Source organism: Hyperolius riggenbachi, chromosome 3 (genome assembly GCF_040937935.1).
Source record: "Hyperolius riggenbachi isolate aHypRig1 chromosome 3, aHypRig1.pri, whole genome shotgun sequence".
In the NCBI taxonomy this organism is placed as follows: Eukaryota; Metazoa; Chordata; class Amphibia; order Anura; family Hyperoliidae; genus Hyperolius; species Hyperolius riggenbachi.
In genome coordinates this window covers 380,175,910-380,191,534 of record NC_090648.1, presented here as the reverse complement: position 1 = coordinate 380,191,534, position 15,625 = coordinate 380,175,910, and the positions used below count along the sequence as shown (strand labels likewise).

Sequence of the window (15,625 nt, the reverse complement as noted above, 5' to 3'; positions counted from 1 at the left end):
ACAGGGAAGATAGATGCAGTATACGGGGGGAGGGGGGGGAGATCTGAAGGGGTGGGGGGTGATCAGATACCCCTAAGGGGCAGTTGGGGGTCTGATCTAATGGGGGGCAGTGACAGGTGGTGACAAGGGATGATTGACAGGTGACTGATAGGTGATTGGCAGCTGATCACTGGGGAGATAGACAGATGCAGGGGAGATAGATAGGTTCAGTATACAGGGGGGGGGGGGGGGTCGGGGGGAGATCTGGAGGTGTGGGGGGTGATCAGATACCCCTAAGGGGTAGTTGGGGGTCTGCTCTGATGGATAGGAGTGACAGGTGGTGACAGGGATTGATTGATGGGTGATATGGGGGTTGGTTAGGTCTGATCTGCGTGCTGCAGGGGGGTACAGGGGGGTGTCTGATGGGTGCTGCGGGTGATCGGGGGGTCTGTGGGGCTCCTAATGTGTGCGTGTGTGTGTGCTTACTGTGCCTGCTCTCCTCGCTGGTGGTCGATCGCTAAGTGTGACCACCAGCGGGAGGCAGGCAGTATAATACAGTTTGTTACGTAAACAAACTGTATTATACCTGTTCTATTGGCCGATTTGAATTTTTACAGCCCGCCGGCGCTGCTGATTGGCCGGCGGGCTGAAGTCACATGGGGGCCGAAGAGTGTGACGTAGCGATCGCGCGGCTACAGCCGCGCGATCGCTCGTTAATTAGGCTGCAGCCGGCGACGCAGTACTGCGTCGCTGGTCCTGCAGCTGCCACTTTGCCGACGCACGGTATAAGCGTGCGGTCGGCAAGTGGTTAATAGGATCTAGCCTCAAAAATGAGTAGAGATTTCCCCCCTTGAGGCTAGGACTATAAAAATGAAAAACCTTCTTGTTTAACGGTCACTTCTGTATATTCATGCGTTACATCTCAACATGGCAGCTGCTATATATGAGTCTTCATCTCTCTTTTAGCTTCTCATGGCAAACAACAAAAAACAAACAAAAAAACTTAAATCTTCACTAGTGCATTCTTCTTCTATTTCCTTCTAGGCATAATTGTTGATTAACTTCTGTATAAAAAGACTGTAGTAGTCCTTTTTTTTTTTCTTTCTTTCTTATCTTCAACAAAAAAACTCAGAAGTCATATAAAAAAATCTTTCATTTGTAGTCTGAGAGAGGAAAAAAAAATCAAGTGTCATATCTCTTTAAGTCTATTTTTGAATGCATGTTGTGTTGCTGCCTGTTTGAGGATTGTCTTGTCTTCTTCTGTGTCGGCATCTAGTAGTGCTAACCACACACTAAAGATTCTTGTTCTCATAAAAAAAAAAAAAATTACAAAAATTAAAATAAACATTTCTTCTTACATCTCATTTATGTCTGCTGCAACTTGTCTTGTATCTGTAGTCTTCTACATTTAAAGAGCCATACATCTTTAAAACAGGATTTTTCTCTTTTTTTTTTCAAAAAAGTTATTTATAGGAGCTTTTGCTTTCATCACAAAGTCTGTTCAATTGTCCAGTATAAAAAACAATGTTACTTCTCTTGATAGTAGTTCTCTTCATGTATATATAAAAAAAATGTTCTATGTTTGACAAAATCTGCTCTCTCATTTTTCTTTTTTCACTGAGCTTGTCTCAAAAAGTTTTCTGCACTTCTAAGGTAGCCATTTTCATAATGTATAGCTATATACTCTGCTTCAGTATGCTGCTCCAATGTAATCTGCTTCATTTTGTCAGAAAAGTACATGTAGCGCTATTCCTTTTCTCAGGTTCAATAGGCCAAAGTATTTATTTTCTCTTCTAAGTCTTTTCATAGACCATAAACTGAGTGTGCTCATTAGTAATTCTCTTCTATGAGATTTTTAAGCATAAGAATATCTTCCTTCTTTGCTTTAGATTTTTGGATGCTTCATATGCATATCCAACTCTATATATGAGTATATAAGTACTTTTTTATTCTCTTATCGCGATAGAAAACTATGGTCTATATTTCCACCATAGAAAGTATACTTCAAGATAACAATCAAGATAACCATCAACTGTTGGGCGCCAACTGTCAAAAACCCGAGCGGTTTTTGCCTTTTTCATGATTGCTAACTCAGTAAAGGACCAGCCCTTAAAGCGTTGCTATCATATAAATCCGGCATAGTGGGGTCTGCACCCTCTATAACAGTAATTATAGATTGACGGTATACCTTGAAATGAATCAGAGCACTCAGTATATGATTTTATATAAAAAATTGTATTTGCTTATCATACAGCATATATACAAAATATGAACAGTTCCATGTAGTGTTTCCTTATAACAGTATTCCATCTTATCAAGACTTTATAGCCAAGCAATTATCAATCTTCTAAGTACATTCAAAAAAGAATATAACAGTTGTGTTATGTAGAATAAGATCAAAAGTAGTCTCATCTATATCAATAGCTATGTATCTAGTAGCTGTGTAAAACTTGTAGTAATCTTCTTAAAGAAATAACATAAAAATAGCTTCTAAAAAACTTCTTGCTAACATCTTAATAAAACTTAATGCTGAAAAATTAATAAAGTAAATCACCAGAATATTAAGCATATTACCCCTTCTCTGACATCTCTTCAGCATCTAGAACCACTTGTGGGAAGGTAGCTTCTGCCTCATGTGTCTTCTCAGGAGATTGCTGGGCTTCTGCAAACTATGAGCTTTCAGGCCCTACTTTTATAGGGGTTGGAGGCAATATGGCTGCCTAATCTGGACTTTCCCTGAATCCCAGGCTCTGATTGGCTAAAGCTTTCGTGCGTCAATGCTTTATCATGTTTTGATTACCTAAGTCACAATATTATTGTTTATAAATTCTTAATTACCTTATCTTGTGGGAATTAACGTCATTTGGAGTGCTTGACATTTTGTTTAGGTCATTTCTGACGCACGTAATTAAAAATGGACGTCAACAGCCATCTTGTCTGTTGGCTGACCCAGACATGGAGACTAAACAATGTCATTCATGACGCATTTCTGATAAAGTGTTCCCTGTTAATTATGTTGGAATGTCTTGGTACTTCCCCAGACATGAGATTGGTCAGGTTGACACTGTAACCAGACCTGTGAAAGCCTTCAGCAATTTAAGGCTTATTGAAACATACAGGGCTTCTAATATATTTATTTAAATATAAAGCTTATTATATAATTCTTAAAACAATTAATCATATAAGAAATAATTGCATATTAAATCTTAATAATATAAAATTATTTTCCATATATTTGTCTTTCTGATGAAGAAATAAATATCTAATTTCATCCGGCAGAGGTCAGCCTTTCATAACAAATAACAAACAGTATTAATAATGTTGATTTCATAAGACCGCCAGGTGGCATCATGGAATGATCTTTAACTAATTGGGAAAACAACTTCTTTGTTTAATATTTATATAACTTGTTCCCAAAACATCATGTGTTATCAGCTTTCTGAGACTGGAGCACGTCAACAATTCTTCCAGAACCATAACAATCTCACGAGAATGTCTTACTGTCTCATCTTTCACGGGTAGAATACAGCTTACATGTTTCAAAGTAATAGATTCTATTATATAGGGTTTAACAATAACTATTCCTTTCTTTAGAAGGACTGTATTGATCATTAATATTTAGATGAATAATATCTGTGTGTAATAATTATGTGCATTTATAATTACTGCAGTAATGTGAGTTTAATTTGCTTTTCTGTCTTCACACAGAAGCCTCTTTAAATGTCATGGCCACGCACTAGCATAAACAAGAATGCTCTGACTTTTTGTAACTAGAATAATCTTATAGGCCTCACAGCCTGGAATATGTTATGTCACAGAGCAATATAAAGTACTCTAACTTTTCACTTTACAATGAAATTTTGTATAGAACATTAAAGCTTAAACCATACACTTATGACAGCTTTTTCCTGCATAAATAAAACCGCTAGAATTCTGACAAGACCTTCAACCAAAACCACACTCTTTTCTCAGACTACCATGCATCAGGCACCTCCATTGTCTCTAATCTAACATCTCTTATGTATGCTGCCTCCAAGTATGAACAAACTCTGTAACTGGCTCTGAATGCAGATTCCTCCGGCACACTAAACCCCAGGCAACAATCACACAAGATGTTTGCAAAATGCTGCTTGAGCAGCTAAAGGCAAGTAAAAGAGGTCTGGCCTTATGCCAGGTACACACTATGAGATTTTTCTGGTCAATTTACTGTCAGATTGATTATTTCCAGCATGTCCGATTTGCTTTCCAATCGATTTCCGAGCATTTTCCGATTTATTTAAGTTCACTTTTATAGGAAATCTATTGGAAAATTCTCTGAAATCGATTGGAAAGCAAATCGGACATGTTGGAAATAATCGATCTGACAGTAAATCGACCAGAAAATCTCATAGTGTGTACCCAGCATTAGTGACAACTTTCTTGATTATAAGCTTACATCATGTCAACACTGTGCTAACTGTAACCAAATTAGAGAACTTAGCTGCAGATACATGTATCTATCCTTTTCATTAACTCCTCGTGTGCTGCTCCTTTCTGCAGCTCTCTACACTAACCTCAGTTTAATCTTATTTTACCTCTGAACTGAATTTTATCTCGTGTGCTTTGCCTATAATTCACCCCATTTCTTCTGTCTCACGAACATTATCAACATATGTACACTCCTTACTGCCTTATGCACTCCCCCATGGCCTACTAATGATTTTGTAATTCATATCTTCTTCCCACACACAGCTGTAAGACTTCTATATTTACATTAAAATAAAATACTGCTCCTTGAAAAATATTACAATCCATTGCTTCTCATTCAAAGTGCTTTTCCAGCAGGTAATTTACAACGGTTATGTGATGATGTCATCACTAGAGGTGGTCAATGAGAAGCTTAAAGGTCTTTGCTTTCAAGCACATTTTGCTTGCAAATTGTATGCTGGTTGGAACTGGCTCAACCAAATATACTTCCTGCTGAAACGTAATAGCCCAATTCCAAGCTGCAAACCATTTGCAATAAATTTGCATGCAAGACAGTATTTTTAGCATTTCATTGACCATCTCTTGTCATTACACACTGCCCAGCCCAACCAAATTACAGGGGGCATGTTTGAAACATAAATCATATTATATGAAACCCCTGTAAAAAAAAACAAAAAACAAGCAAACAAAAAAACCCAAGTTTCTCTCTCTCTCTCTCTCTCTCTCTCTCTCTCTCTCTTTCTCAGGTTCATTATCAAAAGCCAATCAATCTTTTTTGAGACATATCCTAGTAGCTTCTAGGCAACTCAAAGCAAGACAATGGAAGTCCACAAACACCCTACAACTCCCACAACTGGTCAATCAACCATATAATACAAATGGAGGAATCCGTGCATTCTTCTCAAAACAGGATGGAAAAATACATCTCAGCCTAGGCATGTTGGATATATGTCAGAGATGCTTTGACAGACCAAACAACCCTTGATTCCATAACGAGCCAACCACTCAGCTAACAAACTGCGTCCTCGTAACTCTTGAAGTACAAGGTCAAGAATAATACTATTGTTGGCTTTTACATTGACTAACCTAGTCAGAAGCGGGAGCCCAACGTCAGGGAATGCACTCCTCCTCCTCCCCCCTCTCCCCTCCCCAATACTTTCTTCCTTCTCCCCTATATTTATATCTTAAACTTCCACCTCTTTTTTCTCTAGTCTACACAACTTTAATGTTACTGTTATTGGCACTTGCCAATTTAAAATGAGTCGCACCATTAAAGGATCCACTCTGAGGATTACAGGGAGGAGGAGGCACCCCAAGATGTGATGTATAGAAGGGATAGTGTCAGCTAGATAAAACATAAATAAATAGGCTAACCTTTAAAAGAAGGGGGTAGCCCAAATAAAGTAATAACATGTTTAATAGAAACCAGACACTTGAATGATAACACCTTTCGTGGATCGCCGTCTACTTCCTTAGATCAAATAACAAAATTGTCTCAATACTAGCGATTTGCAAGCAGGGAGCGCCTCTATGAGACTTTGAGCCTCCCTCATATAGGCCCTCCCTGCTTGCAAATCGGTAGTAATGAGACACTTTTGCTATTTGATCTGAGGAAGCGAACTGCGAACCGCAAAACACGTTATCATTCAAATGTCTGGTTTCTGATAAAAATATTATTTTGGGCTACCCCCTACTTTTAGAGGTAAGCCTATTTATTTATGTTTTATCCAGCTGACATTATCCCTTCTACACATGACATCTTGGGGCGCCTCCTCCCTTCCAGTAATATCCCATACCAACCCCCTCAGCTCGGGGTGTTGGCTGTGTACGTTGGTTCCTTGTAACTCTTACACCACGTTTTCTTTGCCTGGAGAGTGACCTACATTGACGAAGACTAAAGAACCCAAATGAGGATGGGCTTTCCTCACCAGCTGTTACACTGTGGTTGCTGGTCTAGCAACCTATTATTATAAGTATTCTGCACATACTGTTGAGTATCCCATGCCCTCGACGTGCTACACTATCAGGGGCTCCTGGCGTCCCTGTTTCGTTTTCTGTCTCCTTTGGAAGGTCCTCGGACACCATTGGTACCACAAACCCACTCTGAGGATTGTAACAAGTTTGCTTGATGCCATGTTTTGTACTTGGTTTAAAGAGAGTCCAAAGCCATATAAAATAACTCTTTTTCGTGTGCAGTTTGTTTCAGCATTAAGATCAAAGCTGATTTGCCGCATTCCCGCAGCAGAACAAGGTATTTATACCCCCAAAATCCCAGGGCAAAATTCTACAACTTTTTAGGTTGTATAATTTGCTGGCAGGGGGAGGCAGAGCTTTGCACTGTAGCTCTGCCTCCAGTCCAGTCATTCTCCGCCTCTCCCCGCCCCTCTCAGTGAAAGAAGACTGAGAGGGGCGTGGAGAAGCAGATATCGGCTGAGATTGACTGGAGCAGAGGCAAAGCTACAGCGCAAAGCTCTGCCTCCACCAGGAAACAAAATTCTGCGATCGCAGAATTTTGCCTTGGGGATTTCAGGGGGATAAATACCTCGTTCTGAAACAGGAATGTGGCAAATTAGCTTTGATCTTAATGCTGAAGCTAACTGCGCAAGAAAAAGAGTTATTTAATATAGCTTCAGACTCTCTTTAAATATCGGCGCATTACTTGAGAGATTGCAATGTTTATTTTACCTTGACTCCACAAAATATATATTTAAAAAAAAAGGAAAAAAAGAAAGCAGACCGGTGAAAATGTGGTTTGCTTTGTTTTCTGTTTCCTCTGCAGTTTGATTTTGGCGATATTTTTGTCCATCAAGCAATTCACACCATAGAGTACTGCCTGGGCTGCATCTCTAACACAGCTTCCTACCTGCGGCTCTGGGCGCTGAGTCTGGCGCATGCACGTAAGTCACTTCCTCAGACCATATAAAAAAGATGAACTCATTACTAAGGTGAGCTTCACTCACTCAATTATTACATACATAATTAAAAGGGAGTATTTAGACAAGCAAAATGTAGGCAGGGTATAAATACAGTGTATACCAAGTGTATACTTAAAGTGAACCTCCGGACTAAAAATCTACTCAGCAGCACTGAAAAGGCTTGATGTTTCTTTAAAAGTTTCACAGCATCAGAACTTTGTTTCTCTTATCCAAGCCTCATTTTTAGCTGCACAGAAGAAAACTGCCCGGGCTTTTTTCCCCTGATGCTGTGCAAAGCATGATGGGATTTCTGATGTTGTTGCTCTCGTTCTGCTGTTTTGGTGCAATTTTTTTTTCTTACATTTTGAATTTAACATTTGAAGCCTAGCGTGTGCAGCTGGGAGGGGTGATCAGGACACAGGACAGTTGGAACTGTGTCTCCTGCTCCTTGTCACCTCCTTTCAACCAAAAAGATGGCTGCCCCATGACAAAGATGGCAGCCCCCATGAATCACAAACATTTGCCTGTTCTTTTAAAACAGGGTGGGTAAAAAATTATATTACCCATCTATCCTAATTAACATAGCTAATGTAACTTAATGACAGTATGTTTGTTTAGGCTGAAGTTCCCCTTTAACAAGAAAAGTGTAAATCCCATGTGATTGGCAGCCAAATACAATTTAAAACATGTCTATTTATATGACAAGGTCATTGCCCAAGACAAGGCCAACAAGGCTTAAAAATGATTACAGATCATCCTTTAAAGCACACGTCTTAAGGCCCCTGCTCCACTTGAGCGCATCAGGAAACAGACATGCTGATGCAAGACATGGCACTTCTATTCCAATACAATTTTTCTGCTTATTTTTGTCGGCAACCATACATTAGGATTCTGCAGTGAATCACAACGCTTGAATGTCAACATCACACAGTGCAGTCTATGTATTTCTGATGTCCCTGTGGACTGCGTTGCCGCAAATCGTGGCAAAAATGTTAGAGTGGGTAAGGGGCCTAAAGCAATTAACAATTAAAGCGGAAAATAACCCTGCATTTCAACTTTGCTCTAAAACATTATTTACAGCATATTATATGCAAAAAGCATTTTTTTTTTACTAGACCAGCATTGGAAGGGTTAAACACAGAGGTTTAAAGTTCCGAGGAGAGATATGCAGAAGTTCAGATTGTTACATTCTATTCACTTAAATGTCTCTATTGAAAAATGTTACACACTCTTTGGCTGTCCTCCAGCTCCTTCTCAGTCAGAGACAGTGAGTCACATTCAACACTTGGATACATTTCTGTAAACAAAATGTATCTATGTCAGCTTCGGATGCGTCTGCAGAAATCTCCAGGAACTTTAAAGCTCTGTGTAACCCTTCCAATGCTGGTCTAGTAAAAAAAAAATGCTGGTTGCATATAATATACTGTAAATAATGTTTTAGAGCAAAGTTGAAATGCAGGGTTATATTCCGCTTTAAGGTCAGTGAAGAAGTTGGCTTTGAAAAATGTTAATCTGAAAACTTTGCGATGTGTGTTTACTGGCCAGAGGCCCACTTCCTCAGAGGATACATGAACACATAATATTTCAGTGGGCTAATGCCCAAGGTGCACAATGAAGAGGAAGTAGGGTAAGTGAACCCATAAGGTCAAAAAAAAAGTCTGTCTACTAGGGAGTCAAAACTATGCTTAACACCCTTCAGCCATACACTGCTTAACCAGTTCACGACCACAGGCTTATACCCCCCTTGTGACCAAGCCATTTTTCACAATAGAGGGCTGTGCAGCTTTGTCAGCGTGCTGCACAGCCCTACAACTCAGCACACAAATGCATTTTTCCTCCTTTTATTGTCCTTAATAGGACACTCTTTTGGAGGACTCTGATTGCTGCTGCGATCCTGTGTATGTTTTTTTTTTTATTTTATTAAAAAAGGGAGGCTTTTCCCTCCCTCCCCCTCCCTCCCGCCCACCTATGCCGTCTTAATTGCCATAGGACGGTGATTGGCACTCATCCCCGCCTCTCATAGGAATCAGCCTATGAGAGGACACACAACCGGGAGCCACTCTGAGGGACAGCCGAGTGTCCCTCGTACAGCGATGCAGGAGATCGCAGCGATCACGGCTAGCAGGATGATCACGGAGCGGAGTGGGCACGTACCCTGGTAAACTGCAACTCCAGGACTTGACATCAATTGGCGTTAGGCGGTTCTGGGGCTGATGCCATGGTCACGCCCATCGGCGTGACGCAGTCGTTGGGTAGTTAAAGAACAACTGAACTTAAAAGAATATTGAGGGTGCCATATTTATTTCCTTTTAAACAAAACCAGTTGCCTGGCAGACTTGCTGTTCTATATGGCTGCAGTAGTGTCTGAATAACACCTGAACAAGCATGCAGCTAACCTTGTTAGATCTGACAAAAATGTCAGAAACACCTGATCTGCTGCATGCTTGTTCGGGGTCTATGACTAAAAGTAAGAGACAGTTAGTCAGCAGGATAGCCAGGCAACTGGTATTGATTTATAGGACATTAATATGGCAGCCTCCATATTCCTCTCACTTCAGTTGTCCATTAATATATACATCTGTTTTCTAGCCCTCCTCCCTTCTATTAAATATTTTTGATGGGTCCGAATACTTTTGCAATACACAATGGAGTTGCTTTAGGTGCAGTAAAAAAAAGCAAGAGCAAACAATGTCCACAGATGTGAATAAAGTCTCAGCTGTTCAATGAATAAAGGATTGTTTGTTTTGGACAACTAATTGCTTTTTTTTTCTTACCTGTTTTATGAACATTCATTCCCAGTGTATGGAATGAACTGTGGGGTAAGTGGTGGTTTCTGTACTGATCTACCCTCCTCTTCTTTCTGCAGAGCTCTCTGAGGTACTGTGGACGATGGTGATGCATGCTGGTCTGTCCAGTGCCAGCTGGGGTGGCCTTATAGGTGTTTTTATAATCTTTGCTGCTTTTGCCGTTCTGACAATAGCCATCCTGCTGGTCATGGAGGGTCTCTCCGCCTTCCTGCATGCCCTGCGTCTCCACTGGTATGTAGCCTCTTCATAATGTTGCTTCAGGGTACTCTTTTAAATATCATCTTGTATTTATCTTGCATGATAATATGCAAATGTGAACTATTAGTATTAGAAATGTGTAATACTTTACAAAAATAGCAATTTAGAAGCTCCTTATGGTAAAAATGGTAAAAAAAAAATTTAAAATCTCCACTCCTCAACTTCCCCATAAGGGAGATTTGTAATGGTGTGTGCCATGGGGTGCAGGGAAGCTTCATTACTTGCCTATGGGTAAGGATGGTCAATGAGGTGCAAATCCTTTTGAGTTTACGCTGCATTATGCAAATTGTGTATGCAAATGTAGGCATCTTGAAAATGAATAAATCAAATCCTGGTAAAATCTGATCAATTGTTATACAAAATTTACATACAGTAATACTGCATCAGTTCAAAATTATTTGCATCTAATTGACCACCCCTACCTACAGGATGCTTCTCCTTTGGCCCCTGGCCCATACAAGATATGCCATCTTCTCCACCCAATCTGCCAGCTTTTGTAGTGCTACCTTACTGCCCCTGTGCTCTGTCCCGGTGTTACCTTACTGCCTCTCAACAATATCCTGTGCCCAAACTATCTGTTTTGTGCACCCTATTCGGGGAGCCAGTGGGGAATATGTTATCCTAGAATGCAAAATCGATACACCACTGTCTACTATACAAATACACTTTATTTTCCATTGCTAATACAAAACCCCTCACAACCCATTAAAAAGCAGATCTGCGGAGTTCTTCCTAAGCTGACTAACAGCCGGCTGTGTCACCCATTCCAGACTCACTCCACCACTGCATTCACACATATGAGGAAGTCCACATACTCCCGGGAGTAACACACACTAGGCCACCACACTGGCAGCGCACTTTTGTGCTCCAAGATTTCGGAATTCCCTCCTGTGGTAGCAGTTTTTCTAAAATGTCACTTGCAGGGACAGCTCCCCTCCTGCCGGCAGGCTATGTCATGAGCTTGTTAGTAAGCGCTATAGGTGTAAGTGGGCATAAGCATTAGTTCATGCATTGCGTAGCAATCTGTGGGGTCTGCCACTGCGGGCTCTCACCATCCCTCCGTGCGCAGAACTTCCCTCAGCCGGCAGTGGCAGACCCCACAGATTTAGTCAGCTTAGGAAGAACTCCGCAGATCTGCTTTTTAATGGGTTGTGAGGGGTTTTGTATTAGCAATGGAAAATAAAGTGTATTTGTATAGTAGACAGTGGTGTATCGATTTTGCATACCTTACTGCCTCTGTGCTCTGTCCCGGTGTTGCCTTACTGCTCCTGTGCTCTGTCCCAGTGCTGCCTTACTGCCCCTGTGCTCTGTCCCAGTGTTGCCTTACTGCCCCTGTGCTCTGTCCCAGTGTTACCTTACTGCCCCTGTGCTCTGCCCCAGTGTTACCTTACTGCCCCTGTGCTCTGTCCCAGTGTTGCCCTACACACCTTTTGCTCTGTCCCAGTGTCTGGCCGCCGCCGATCGCGCGCCTGCACCAGCCCACCTCGCCCGCCTTGCTCCCTGGTCTGAGCTGTCAGTTACTGCGCACATGCGCAGTAACAAAAAACCTGGGACACAGGGATAGCTAGTGTCACTTAGGGTTTATTGTATAGGATATTGTTAATAAAATTGCTCCTTTTTTTTTTTTAAACAGCATTATTTTCACTACAGTTTCTCTTTAAAGAGAATCTGTATTGTTAAAATCGCTCAAAAGTAAACATACCAGTGCGTTAGGGGACATCTCCTATTACCCTCTGTCACAATTTCGCCGCTCCTCGCCGCATTAAAAGTGGTTAAAAACAGTTTTAAAAAGTTTGTTTGTAAACAAACAAAATGACCACCAAAACAGGAAGTAGGTTGATGTACAGCATGTCCACACATAGAAAATACATCCATACACAAGCAGGCTGTATACAGCCTTCCTTTTGAATCTCAAGAGATCATTTGTGTGTTTCTTTCCCCCATGCACTGAAGTTTCAGGCTGCTCTTTTCTTCCTGCAAACAGCTTTGCCCTTGTTTGTAATTCCTCAGTATGTGAAAGCCCAGCCAGCTCAGAGGACGATTTATCCAGCTTGTAAAAGATAAGAGAGAGAAGAGAGAAGCTGCTCTAATCCTAAATAACACACAGGCAGTCTGCATAAAGGGGAGTTCATAGCAGAACCCAGAGGGCCCAACCGTCCCGATCTCGTCGGGACCGTCACGATTTGGGGGGGCTCTCCCGCTGTCACGGTATGAGCCCCCCAAGTCCCGGGCGGCAGTGGGCAGTGGATAAAAAAAAAAAATGATCGAGGCACCAGCCGCGCCTGTGATATGCGGGATGCCGGCCATAGCATTACCACCTCCCTCCCTCCTTCCCTTGAGATCTGCCCCCCCTGTGTCCCCGTTAGCAGAGTGCGCAGCGAGCGGAGCGGGCTGTCATTACCTGCGTCCATCCATGCACGGGTACCGATGTCCAGCTTCAATCTGCTTCCTGTGACGTCACAGGAAGCAGGAAGCTGGATGCAGACATCGGTACCCGTGCATGGACGCAGGTAATGACAGCCCGCTCCGCTCGCTGCGCACTCTGCTAACGGGGACACGGGGGGCAGATCTCAAGGGAAGGAGGGAGGGAGGTGGTAATGCTATGGCCGGCATCCCGCATATCACAGGCGCGGCTGGTGCCTCGATCATTTTTTTTTTTGCAGTGGCACCCATCCTCACTCTCCTTCCCACCCATGGGCACCCTTACCCTCCTCCCCACCCACGGGCAGGGTGTATGAGGCTATATTTGGTAAAAAAAAAAATATAAGGGCATAAAAATTAATTAAAAGAAAAATCTTAAAAAAACGATGGTAGGCGTGTGTTGGGGGTGTGGTTAGGGGGTGTGGTTAGGGGTGTGGCCAGTGTCCCGGTTTCCTATTTTAAAATGTTGGGAGGTATGGCAGAACCACAACACTGAAGAACTTGGCAGCCTTCCAGACACAGGCCGACAAGTCTGACAGGGGAAAGATACATTGATTTATTACAGAGACTGTGTTAGTAGAAAGTGCTGCAGTTAGCCAGAACACATTAGAATAGCTTTTGGAACTTGTAGGATGATAAAAAACAGGATGCAATTTTGTTACGGAGTCTCTTTAATGCAGTCCAGAGAGATTGGGGCTGTGAACCTCTATCCAGAGATCCCAAATATTGTAAAATTTGGCTGGGCAGTTTCTATTGCAAAGTGTGCTTGATAAGTGCTGTGTGATACTTAAGGATGTGACTAAGGTTAATTATAAAAAAAACAAAACATTTTAAGGGTTAAGTGGATTGAAAACTCCAGGAAATATGACCTCAGACTAAAAAAAGTGATCCAAAACAGTTGTTTTGGAAATTAAGAAAACGGCACCATTTGTGCAGTATTGATATACAGTACAGTATGTTTATAACGTTTTTGAACTCCACTGAAGTTCTCATATTGTCCACACGGTGGTGATGTCTCTTTGTACTTGATGGAACGCACAGCAGACATTTAATAGGAAGTGTTGGAACGCATACAAAGGAATACATGGAGCCTCAGGGAGGAAGTGGTGTTTGGCACAGAGGGGAAGTTTGGGGTTAGACGTGAAGTGTGAGGAAGGAAAGAGGAGACATTGCTGGTAGCAGAGGAGGTGATTCAAATTATATTTACTCATGGAGGAAAATCATTGATATACTATGTGTAGCTGGTACTTATGTGAGAGAAGGTGAGAAGTGCTGGTTGCTGTGCGCGAATGCGCACTGCCGCCGCCGCCAGTGCACATGCACGCGTCTGCTGCGCACCAACCGCGTGCCCACACCTGCCCACACGCACCCGCCCACCTTGCTTGCCCGCCTCGCTCCCTGGTCCCAGCTGTCAGCAGGGCCGAGGCAGAGGCAGGAGAGGCTCCAGCCTCAGGGCGCAGTGTAGGAGGGGGCGCACAACTCACTCAGCTATCATTCCCCTATTGTATTTAAATAAAGGAAATAAGAAAAGGGGATAAATGGCAGTGACTGCAAGCCAGATAACTAGAGAATAAGGTGTTGGGGGCCCTGGGGTGCCTACTGCCTCTTAGTCTAATAGCAATCAGTGTGTGACGGCTGGAGTGGGAGGGATGGAGGGGCGCACTTTGGTGTCTCAGCCTTGGGTGCTGGAGGACCTTGTCCCGGGTCTGGCTGTCAGTACTGCGCATATGCACAGTAACAAAAAAACCTGGAACACAGGTACAGCTGCTGAATACAGCGACAGTTAGGTTTTATTGTATAGGATAATTTTACCTGATCACCCTGTCAGGGCCGGGCCGAGGCATAGGCTGGAGAGGCTCCAGCCTCAGGGCGCAGTGTAGGAGGGGGTGCAGAATTCATTCAGCTGTCACTCCTAATTGTGTTTGAAGCAGAAAGAAATAAGAAAAGGGGATACATGGCAGTGACTGCAAGCCATATAACTAGATATTAAGGTATTGGGGAGGTTGTGGGCCCTGTGGCTCTTCATAGTCTAAAAGCAATCAGTGTGTGACGGCTGGGGTGGGAGGGATGGAGGGGCGCACTTTGGTGTCTCAGCCTTGGGTGCTGGAGGACCTTGTCCCGGCTCTGCACCCTGTTGTCCTGTCCAAATTTCATCTAACTACTCCTGTGCTCTGACCTAATACTACGTGATCACACTTGCACTCTTACCTAGCATTACCTGACCCCCTATGTGCTCTGTCCTATTATTATCTAATCTCTCCTGTTCTCTGTTCTGACAAGCTGCTTTGTTCCATTTCCCCGCAGGGTGGAGTTCCAGAACAAATTCTACTCAGGAACAGGTTACATTTTCAGTCCATTCTCCTTCCAACGGATGCTGGATGGAACAGCTGATGAGTAAACTGCAAAGGACACTTCAGCAATACCCACTGTCACCTTTCCCACCACGTGGGAAGAACAGAGCTCTGTTTAGACTGCCAGAAATTTGAATCATCCATAATAAAGCATACTCTGTGTTCTATTCTGCCTTATCTGATTCCTCACAGCAATTCAAAAGACATATAGATATCCATTCATACAAATTACTCCATTTGTACATTATTTTATTCTAGACATTTGAGTGTTAAGATTGTGTCACAGAAGTATGTAAATACTAGGGGAAAAAAGTAGGGCCGGGCCGAAGCAGAAACGAGAGAGGCTCCAGCCTCAGGGCGCAGTGTAGTAGGGGTCGCACAACTCACTCAGCTATCATTCCCCTTTTATGTTTGAAGCAGAGAGACA

General features: G+C 42.6%; 1 long non-coding RNA gene across 1 annotated transcript; it reads left to right on the top strand.

Moving 5' to 3' along the window:
• The first annotated feature begins 7,229 nt into the window (after positions 1-7,229).
• On the top strand, positions 7,230-15,365 carry LOC137561592 (uncharacterized). The gene is made up of 3 exons (XR_011030064.1): positions 7,230-7,343; positions 10,228-10,399; positions 15,152-15,365. It is a non-coding gene; the product is annotated as an uncharacterized lncRNA (long non-coding RNA).
• The last annotated feature ends 260 nt before the right edge of the window (positions 15,366-15,625 follow it).